This window comes from Euprymna scolopes, chromosome 22, assembly GCF_053919585.1.
Source record: "Euprymna scolopes isolate OS-2025 chromosome 22, ASM5391958v1, whole genome shotgun sequence".
Taxonomy (NCBI): domain Eukaryota; kingdom Metazoa; phylum Mollusca; class Cephalopoda; order Sepiida; family Sepiolidae; genus Euprymna; species Euprymna scolopes.
Window position 1 is genome coordinate 60,097,255 of NC_136503.1, and position 11,636 is coordinate 60,108,890.

Here is an 11,636-nt window from a genome sequence, read left to right on the forward strand (position 1 = left end):
ATGTACGAGATTATAAATTTAAAAAAAAAATGTAAATTTCATACCATTTTGTCAATAACACATTCAAACTACTGCACATTTATATTAGCCACATTCTTAACACGTAAAAAACATAAATTTACGTTCACTATTTAAAATTTATTTAAATGTAATTTAAACATATGTATATAAAAGCATACATAAAATAAACGAAAGAGTAATAAAAAATCGCCTAAAACCACTCAAGAAAATAAGTTGAAAGTAGTTGCCCAATACAACCCCCCAACTAAACAAAAAACAGCAGATGGACCAAAACAACTACGGAACTTTTTTGCACACATTTGACCGAGACATAAGAACGCCCATTCGAAAGATGGAAAATTACAAAAAAGATCATTAAGCAAAAGGAGAATATCTGTCTGAAAAAAATAACATGCTGCGTACATACAATATATATATATGTGTGTGTGTTTGTATATATGTGTGTGTGTGTGTTTGTATATATATATATATATATATATATATATTTTTTTTATTACATTTTCACCACAAACAAGGTACATTTTGCCACTCTGGTGTAGGGGCTACTATCAGGGTCAGCAACTACTGGGGTACTATGTAGGAATTTGGGCAGCAAAATGTCGGTTCACGTTGCACTTGAACTTCTGCATGTCAGTACAGTTAGGAAAGCAGCATCCTGGAATGGAATTCCAGAGTCTAGCGGTTCTGGGAAAGAAACTACTGGAGTATACATATCTTTTACATCTAGGGACCTCTACTGTGTGGGGGTGGGATTAAGCTGCCTGTCGGGTTTGTTGAGGGTGTCTGCGTCGTGGGCGCACAAATGTCTGCAGTTAGTCAGAGCAATCACCATTAAAATACTTGTAGAACAAGCAGAGGGATGCAACGTTTCGTCGATGGGACAGAGGCTGAAGCTTAGATGCCAGTTAAGGGCCTATATGATTGGCGACTCTTTTTTGAACCTTGTCTAGGAGCGAGAGACTAGTAGTAGACGCACCAGCCCAGATGTGACAACAATACTCCATACATGGGCGAATGGTGGCCTTATAGAGATACAGGATACTTTCAGCTGTCAGTAGTTTTCTAGCACGGTAGAGAGAGCCTACTTCTTTTTCAGCGGCCCTTGTTCCAACTCATGTTTCCTCTGAACGTTAGGCCAAGCAGTTTGAAAGAATTACTCTATGTATATATAAATATATATATATATATACATATATATATGCATAGATATATATATACATATATATATACATATGTATATATACATAGATATATATACATGTATATATATGCATAGATATAGACATATATATATATATATATACATACATATATATATATATATATATATATATATATATATATATATATATATGTATGTATAAGGGATGTAAAAATACCAGCGGTGGTTGACGTTATGTTTTGAGAAAAATAAAAAAACCGAATGAAATTATTAAGATAACCAACGTTTCGTCCTTATTTCAGAGGACATCTTCAGGATAATTGAAGTAAAAATGCAAGAAAAGAAAAAGTCATGGATCGTACGAAAAAGAGGACAGTTTTTTAATCCTACCCATGTCGGGAAGGACAAACATATGTGTGCGTATGTTAAGGTTGGGTTGTTCGATGTCTATATATACACTTTTAAAAATGCGTTAAAATAAATATGTACATATTTTTTTCTCCTGTAAACTTATTCATTTTGTTGAAATATTTAAGGAAAAACGGTTTGCCAGGATCTGTTTTGATATTTAGTTCTTTGATTATTATTTTCCGTGTGCTAGGCGTTAAATGGTAGAATCCTTTTCTTTGCGTAATAGTATTAGTATTTAATATTAGTGCTGATTCTAAAAGTCTTCTTTAGCTCTATCTATCACGTATTTAATAATTTTCGCTTGATCTAAATTAAATGAGGGATTGTGTTCTGCACAATGACAAAAGAGTGCATTTAGGGCGTTAACATTCCTTATATCTCTTCTGTGTTCGTTAAGTCTTAATTTCAATTTTCGCTGTGTTTCACCTATGTACGCTTGGTGACAGTTGTTACATTGGATAGAATATATACCAGCATCGGATGTGATGGTTTTGGGAGAGTGCTTGGTAGTTTTTAATACATGTTTTATTGTTGAGGAAGTTGTTTGTATCAAGTGAAAACCAAGTCTATTAAGAGTATCGTAGATTTTTGTATTTTTGGTGTGTGTGGGAATAAAAAAGATGTCTGTTTAATAGTAAAAAATTATAGACAAGAGGAATCTGATTTTACTAAGGGATTCATACAAGGGATAATAGCTGTAACAACTACCCAACCTAGAGAATTAGCACTACCAAAAAGATACATTGATGCATTCAAACTTTTAACTAAAAATAAAGACATTATCATTTCACAAGCCGATAAAGGAGGTGGTATAGTTATAATAGATAAAGACCTATATCTAAAGAAAATGCACACACTATTGGCAGACTGAGGTATATATACTCCTATAGATTTAAAATAAATAGAAAAAGATTTCGAAACTTTTAATAAATCCGTAAACAAACTTATCGGAAATGATAAAAAATGGATAAATAACATAGAATACCATCCCACTATTCCTATATTATACGGCCTCCCAAAAATATATAAATTATTAAATACGTGATAGATAGAGCTAAAAGAAGACTTTTAGAATCAGCACTAATATTAAATACTAATACTATTACGCAAAGAAAACACTTCTACCATTTAACGCCTAGCATAGGGAAAATAATAATCAAAGAACAGAATATCAAAACAGATCCTGGCTAACCGTTTTTCCTTAAATATTTCAACAAAATGAATAAGTTTACAGGAGAAAAAAAATAAATGTACACATTTATTTTAACGCATTTTTAAAAGTGTATATATAGACATCGAACAACCCAACCTTCCCATACGCACACATATGTTTGTCCTTCCACACATGGGTAGGATTAAAAAACTGTCCTCTTTTTCGTACGATCCATGACTTTTTCTTTTCTTGCATTTTTACTTCAATTATCCTGAAGATGTCCTCTGAAATAAGGACGAAACGTTGATTATTTTAATAATTTCATTCGGGTTTTCTATTTTTCTCAAAACATATATATATATATATATATATATATATATATATATATATATATATATATATATATATATATATATATATATATATATATATATACGCGTTTTCAGGATTAGGGAATAGAAACTTGCAAAACGTACTAACTTACTAATAAAAAATAGCCCGATGTCTAGAAAAAAAAAACTTACTTAGAAGTTTGAATGCCACCCAATAAACTGTGTTACCTAAAAATATACATGTTATTTGTCTTCTCTTTTAAGTGCAATCAACACTAACTTATACACAAGAAATACAAAAAATAATTTAGAAAACATCTTACAGAAAACTGTGTTATCTTTTCGGTCTTATATTGCCGCATACGCTTATCCACCCTCAGAGCATGCCCCTTCGAGTCAAAAATAACATTAAACACCAGAATGTGTTTGTTACTGACAAGGTTGTTTTTAAATGTGTATATGAGCATCACTGATTATAAAAATCACGAATGAACTTATTGTATATTACCCGAAAACTAATTATGCGGGTTGAAAACGTTAGTCCGTTTGCCGAATCTCTCTAGTCTTGCCTAAAATGCTAGAATGTCATCTCACTGTATTCAAAATATATTCAACCAGACCTGTATTAGTGAAAGAATGTTGATCAAGTATAAGTATAAGTATATATATATATATATATATATATATATATATATATATATATATAAGGCATTTATATATACATATATATTTATATATGCGGTTTTTTTTTAATATGTAGATGGATGAATGCATTTTCCGATGTATATATGCCTATATGTGTGAGAATGTGTGTGTGTGTAGTTTTCTGTAATATCGAATACACGTTTCTGTCTAGTATGTGCTCGAGAAACCATAAATCTCAGTGGGAATTACCCATGTAATTGAACAAATGCGCATCTCTTTAGAAACTATGTACTTTGAAATGGCGCCTATAATTATAAATCGTCTATTGGCGTCAAGGTGGAGAAGCGATGTTGTTTTTGAAATTTATAATGCACCCTAATTAGCTGGAATAAACTCGAATCGATAATAGTTTATACTAGGATTTTTCGCTAACGTGTCCATCTTAATTTCAAATTTTATAGTGTGGATGCGGGTAGGTGTCTGAGATTAGTAAGGAGATGGCGACGTTAGATTTTGTTTATTGTCGAGTCTATTAATTAGCTAAATGGACGTGTTGGCATTTTTGTTTTTCCCTTTAATAAACGCGTGTCAATGTTTGAGAATAGGCGCAGGATTTTCAAACTCTATTTAGTAGCAATGTGTGAAATTGATTTCTCAACTAACGAATGGATAAATGTTGATTTTATTGTCAGTTCATTTCCTCTATTCAATGTTTTTTTTTTTTCTGAATCTTTTTCTTTATCTTCTTCCCATTCTCCTGTTTATTAGCTTTCGAACTGCGTCCCTGTATTATTCATTTTCCTTTTCTTTTTCTTATCTTCCGTCTTCTACTATTTTATGTTTAGTGTAACTCCGCGTCATTCTGTATATGTTTTCCTCTCAAGCTTATTTTTAAAATAGAAGTTGCAGCATCGTTCTTTAATATGATCTCCACAATTAAAATATATTCAACATTTATTGATTAGTTTGGTTTATGTAATCCCTCTTTCAAAGATCAATTATGATTAGTGTACAGTTTTTACTATTTTTATCATTTAACATGATAGCCATCTTTTACATTTAAATTCTTGTGAATATTTAATGCCTAAGTACCCGGGATTGCTGACATTAATATAACGATTGCGTTTTCTACATTGTTAGTACAAAGAGGGGTCTCTCCCTCTCCCTGTATATATATATATATATATATATATATATATATATATATATATATATATATATATATATATGGGAAATTTATTACTGCGAGTCCAGAATGAGTTTATACATTGTTTCAGCTAGGGAGAAATCCTCAAAAAGAAGAGGAAATATCCGAATAGCTTCGTCAGAATTCATAGATGGACTGAGTTATAATACCAAATAAGAATGGAAAAATCATAGCAGATAAAGGGGAGTTAGATAAGAAGGGGGAGTGAAAGGGAGAGGACTGGCTACACATTGAGCACTCAAGTCCGGTTTTTTCACCACTGATATACATACATACATATATATATATATATATATATATATATATATATATATATATATACTTTTGTGATCAATCCGGCAAAGCTTTTGTGGTCTTGCAACAGTTGGTTTTCATCACGTTCATATAATTATGGTTTAAACTAAATTATTGTTTCTGCGATTAAATTGTGAGATAATGTCATATGAAACGGGTACGCTGGTTAAATCAGACATGATGACAACAGTCGTCTGATGAATCCAAATAGTGTGAATAAACAATCCTTATCTAAAAAAATCAGAAACGTCATAAGACTCATATTTATTGTGCTTTTTTTTATGAGAAAAATCGTTTATGAGTAACGATAGAGTTTGTGAGTAACGACTAGATGCCCACATTCATTTTAAATATTTTGAAATCAAAGGCCATGCTTAATTTTATGTGTATTTTAAACAATTTAATTTTTTTTTGTTTTGATAAACATCGTATATTTTATTTTCTCAAATATACATTACTACTCGAAAAATTGATGTAGCTTTTGGGGTGATATCATATTCGTTTAGTGATAATTACATAAACCTTAAGGTTCTTATAGTTTATTGTTTTATTGAACGAATTCTATATAAGAACTTAATTTTGTAAATGTTATAAAACTTGTAAATACAGAAAAAATCGACACTCTTCCAATAGTAATAACTTACTAAGAATGTACTTGCAGAATTTATTATTTTATTTCAAATAATGTATTCTTAAATAAGCTTTCCTTATAGTACTTTTATTATATTTAATATAAAAGAACGTTTTTATGCTCTATCAAATTTTTCAAATTACAAACCTTTTTAAATAAGTATGTCTTCTTTTCAGAACGTTGCATGCAAGATTGATTGAAAAAAAGCAAATTCCCATAATTTCTTTATTTCAATTCAAGCTGGGGAAAAGCTGCCGAAACATCTCGCGATATAAACGAAGCGTTTAACCTAAGAAACACAGTGGTAGTGGTGGCGACAAAGAGTCTTAAAGATTCTGAGCGTAGTCGTCGGCTTTCAGATGTTGACTACGATCAAGTAAGATCCTTAGTGGAAGGAAATCCACACATAACTAACGATTTCTCACGACTTGACAGAGATTGGAAATACAATAAACTTGATAAATAAGTTGTCTCATGAATTGAACGAAACCCCTCAAAAAGATGTCAGGAACTTTTATCTTCCATTTTACGCAAAAAAATTGGTTCGCCGCCGAGGAAGATCCTCGACACTTCCCGAAGTCAGATTTTTACCAGAATAAGGTCATGCAGACTGATTGGTCGTTTGCCACCGGTCTCAACCAGTAAGTTTTTTTTAATGTAGGAGAAACTATTACTGCATCGAAGTGCCCTTAATAAATCGATGAATTGAATGAGAAACTTCGACAGCAACACTCATACTTTGTCACAGAAAAGGCACAATTCTCCCCCACTAAAATGCTAAACCGACCCTGCAGAGGTTAATCGAATTGGGCTACGAATCTCTGTCTCATTCTTCATACTTTCCAGACCTCCCATTTACCGAGTACCACGTTTACAAGTATCTCGACAACTTTCTGCGTGAGAAATGCTTAAAAAATTTGAGCAATATCCAAAACACCTTCAGCGATTTCATCGCCACTAGAACACACATGTATGCACTTGTTGTACATTGGCAGAATGGTATTTATTTTGATAGTCCTTATGTCGATCATTAATTTTTTCTTTATGCCGATATACATACGTATATATATATATATATATATATATAAGCGAGATAAGCCACTGATAGAATTCAGATGAAAAATCCTGATAAATATTACTTGAAGTAATACTTTCAAGGAGATCCTAGCCAAAAAGAAGAAGCTCAATATTACAGAATAGAGCAATATATAAGTTTCGTGGTAAAATTTTAAATTCTGAAAAAACAACATGTAGAGACATATATTCTATTTAAGAATTTATTGCTTTACAAAGGAATATATAGAAGGAGTTATTTTAATTTTCTTAATCGATGGATTTTCAACAATGGCTCATATCTTCAGAAGAAATGAGATGCAGTTAGCTAAATGTTCAGCTGCGAATGGACGCTATTTTGCTTTTCAGTATATCCATATAATTATCTCTATATAATTTTCTCCATATAATTATCCACAACCACTCCAAAAATTACTATCCACAACCATTAAAAAACTATTTTCAATAATTGTGCTGAAAAGCAAAATAGCGTCCATTTGCAGCTGAACATTTTGATAACTACATCTCATTTCCTCTGATGATATGAGCCATTGTTGAAAATCCATGGATTAAGAAAATTAAAATAACCCCTTCTATATGTTCCTTTGTCAAGCAATAAATTCTTAAATCGAATATATGTCTCTATATGTGTCTTTTTCAGAATTTCAAATTTAACCACGAAACTTATATATATATATATATATATACATATATATATATATATATATATATATTGAATTTTTAAGTTTAAACCGCAATATGTTTCTTGTCAATCTAATATATGAACAGTTTTCGTTTACACATTTTTATGGAAATATGTTTGACTTATACATTTGAATGAAGATGAATATTATTTTTTTTAAATATTAATTTACAAAACAGTTACTGACAGAAATATTATAAGTGAAACATTCTATTTCTGAATAACTTTAAAAGGAATTCAATAGGTTTAAAAAATTAAGTTCGGAACGTAACGCTTCATGCGTTTCTTAACTCGCGATATCTCGAGTCCTACTATGAAAAGTTTTACTTATTTTAAGAACAAACTCGTAAGAATCACCTGTCAGATTTATTTGCTTAGCAATTGTAAAAGATACACTAAATAATTTTAAAAACTTTGACTTAAATTTAACTTTTTTATATATGTAAAAAAAAAACAGATAGATAATTTCACGTTGTTTGCTATCATTGTAACTAATGCCATTTAAAGAAAATTTTAAAATGGATGCATTTTTAACTTAAAATTAAAATCTGTTAAGAATTAGTAATTAAAATCACATAACAAATAATAAAATCCCATTAAATTCCCAGCAAGATAGTTCATTTATATGACACGTATCTTAAAATGTATTTAAAATCGTTTTGGAACAGAATACAGTCACTTTTAGGCGTATTTTATGGATGCCTCTGTTATTTTCGTTGAGAATGTATACGGCAATTTTTCGAAATACTCGCCAATGTTGGTTCATGTCCGTAAAACATCACATAATACTTTAACAGATCACGTGATATTTGGTTGAAGACCTTACTACATTTGAAAGTCACATCGCAATGGAAATATATTCGCTATAGGTCACGATTCCAAAATTTGCAGCAGTTTAGATGAGAAAGATTTTTCGTTTTTACTCGATTTTGGTGATTATCTGTATATATTGCTCTTGTTTGACTCGATTCGATACTTTTTCGGCGAATGCACATACCTGTAGCATTTACTCCCAAAACTAATCAAGTGCTTAAATTACATATTCTGTTTTATTTTACTCCATCATACATAAGAAACTCTAAGAATCGACGCGAACTTTCTGGCGAGTTACGAAAAGATCTATACCATTTTCTTTATTAACGTGTTATTGTTAACTTCTTCATAGTAGACCTGCTTACTACATGCATTATTCAATTAGGTTTCCACCGTGAGAGATAACTTTCCACCCGGGAAGTAGAAAACCGCAAACAACCAGAGATTGAAGGCGTGTGTAATCACCGTACGAACTCAGCTTTATATGAATTCAATACTAGATTTACTATAATATTCTTCCTAAACTGCAGTATTTATTTTATATAAAACTTTGTGTCATCACGCTCCCCATATAGCTTTGAAGATTTTTAAGTCTAACATCGTTTGAAATCAAGCATTCTGTTAACGTTCTACAATTTCATGTCGCTGTTTGATCGTCACCATTTTAAGGTAATCAAGCAACGCTCATCAGTTTAATGTTTTAACTATCACCGCAGTTCCAGAAATAGTAAAAATTGGGCCTTAATTACACAATGTATGACGCTCAGTAAAATATATACTTTGTCGTTTATGTTGAAGAGTTTGTTTTTGCCGATTAAAACTAGACTTCTGGATATAATAATGTTTCTGAGAAAAGTCCGAAGCAATTCTAGTCATTATCTATTCAGCTTCCGATCGATATAGATATATCTCTACTAAAGTTTGTGATAAATGTCGTCTAAAACAGATAAGCTCACAAAATAAACACGTTTATCTGTTGTCTCTGAATACAGAATAAGAAAAATATTATATGAACTGATTATTTACTAATAGATTATTTATATACAAAAAATTATTTGCTTGGTTTGATGTATATATTCATAAATTTGATTCAACTCCAAACAAGGCACATTGCCTCAGAGAGATACTGGGTTACAGTAAAGAGTCTCCATATTCATAGTGACAAACTGTAAATTTGTATGGCTATATTTTTATTCACATTATATTTAAATGTATTTATATCCTAGGTCATTAATAAAACAAGAGGTAAATGCTGAAATAAAGAATTTTAAGAGAATAACCATTAGACATATTGGAGCTTATAACCTGAAAAGTTTAGAATGTTGATTGTTAATTCATCTCTAGTGAATATGTTTGAGTCGAAAGTGGAACACCTTCTTCGCAACACATTACATTGAAATACTTGTAAACCATAATATAGAGGAATAATTTCTTTTATGAGAAAATCGTTGGTGCTTAGAAGATATCTCGGAATATATTAGGTTGGATGCTTTCACTTGTATCCTATTTAATAAAGGTAGACTACTGGTAGCTTCGACAGCTCAGAGGTTGCAACAGAATTTCATGTCCAGTCGAACGGTGGCTATATGCGTATGGCATATGCAGGTGTTAGATGAGTGCTAGTCATAACACTCTTTGTTGTTCTGGGTTAGTACAATATAAGCCATGGCATGCTTCAAAAAGACAAAACGTATAAAATGATGTAGATAATTATCATAGTAAACGATCCCAATCGCAAGGAAAGTTTTAATTATTATATATGTGTTTCAAACTGTGAAAATAGTTTAGTTGTTACGACATTACTGTAAAACATAAGTTGTTTTCCTTCCTAGCGAGCAACACGATATGTAGGGATGTCTGCGGTTCTTAACAGCCATGAACACGAGAGTAGTTGGGATATATAGTAATTGAGGGACCCTGAATTATACTGACAGACAGAATATACTAATTACATATGTGTACTGCTGAAAACGAGAAAAGACTTCAGAACCTGCACACATGTAAATGATGTAAGAATATCCTGGCTAAATATCCCGCATCTTACACAACATCCTGCATTGTAGATTGAACTGTTAACACACGATCCAATTATATATGCTGGATTCTAAAGGAACACATATTTAATTACTTATCGAATATATTGCATTTCCCTCAACGAACCTTTCACTTGGAGGAAAGAGTAATGCAAACAATGAAAAGAAGCAATAGATGAACTACTTCATAGCGGTGGGGAGACATAAACATCTGTTTATGTCTTCCTACCGGTGGAGAGACATAAACATCTGTTTATGCCTCCCCATCGGTGGGAAATAGTTCATCTATTGATTTTATTGTGTATTTAACTGTTTCTACTGCGGCCTTTATATCCCAAAAAGAAATAACACGAAGAGAATGTAATGAAAGTTGAATCTACAAGAAATTGGGTATTTAATTGGTTGAAAGCGACCGTTTCTTTATTTCGTCTGATTGGCCAACCCGACCTCATTCATAAGATCAGGAAAACACCATCCAGTAATAGAATACGAACAAGTACTATAACAGTTTCCCTGCAGTTTGTATAAATACAATGTAAAAAGTGACCCATTTATATATGGTGGTATGATTTCACCGTACAACGCTTATAATAGAACTGAGTTAGAGCTTCAATTATGTGAACAATCTCGGACTTCAGTGACTTCAGTGGAGCGGCTATAGAATCGTTAATAATATTTTGATACTAATTGTGTTTTGCTAATAAAATAAAACCATGTAATTCGGGAAAATGGTAGTGAAACATTGTTTGTGTTATGCTGAGGGAAGTACAGGTTATCCTCATAAGAATCGTCGGCGTGGGACCCACTTCGATAGAAATGTTCCCTCGATGAGTGATCAAGTAAGATTCGTACTGAACCCAACAGAAGATGAGAGCATCTGACACGGCGATCACCAATTTTCTAGAATGAACTTGAAAGTGCCAGACCCAAACTTGTCTTATGTACGAGGGAGTTTAAACGTATTTCTGAGTTAGACGACCAGTCCCGACAGAGAAGAGCCTGAAATGAACTCCTGACAGCTGACCTGTTGAGTATAAGTTCGTCAATTTTTCTTCCACATAGGTTGAGTGTGCATGTCATGTTATGCTCGTTATATTAAAATAGATTCATTGCTCGGGTAATCTTCCGGGCTACTAAAAACAATTTATAACATTCACGATTATCTTGGACAGAAGTCT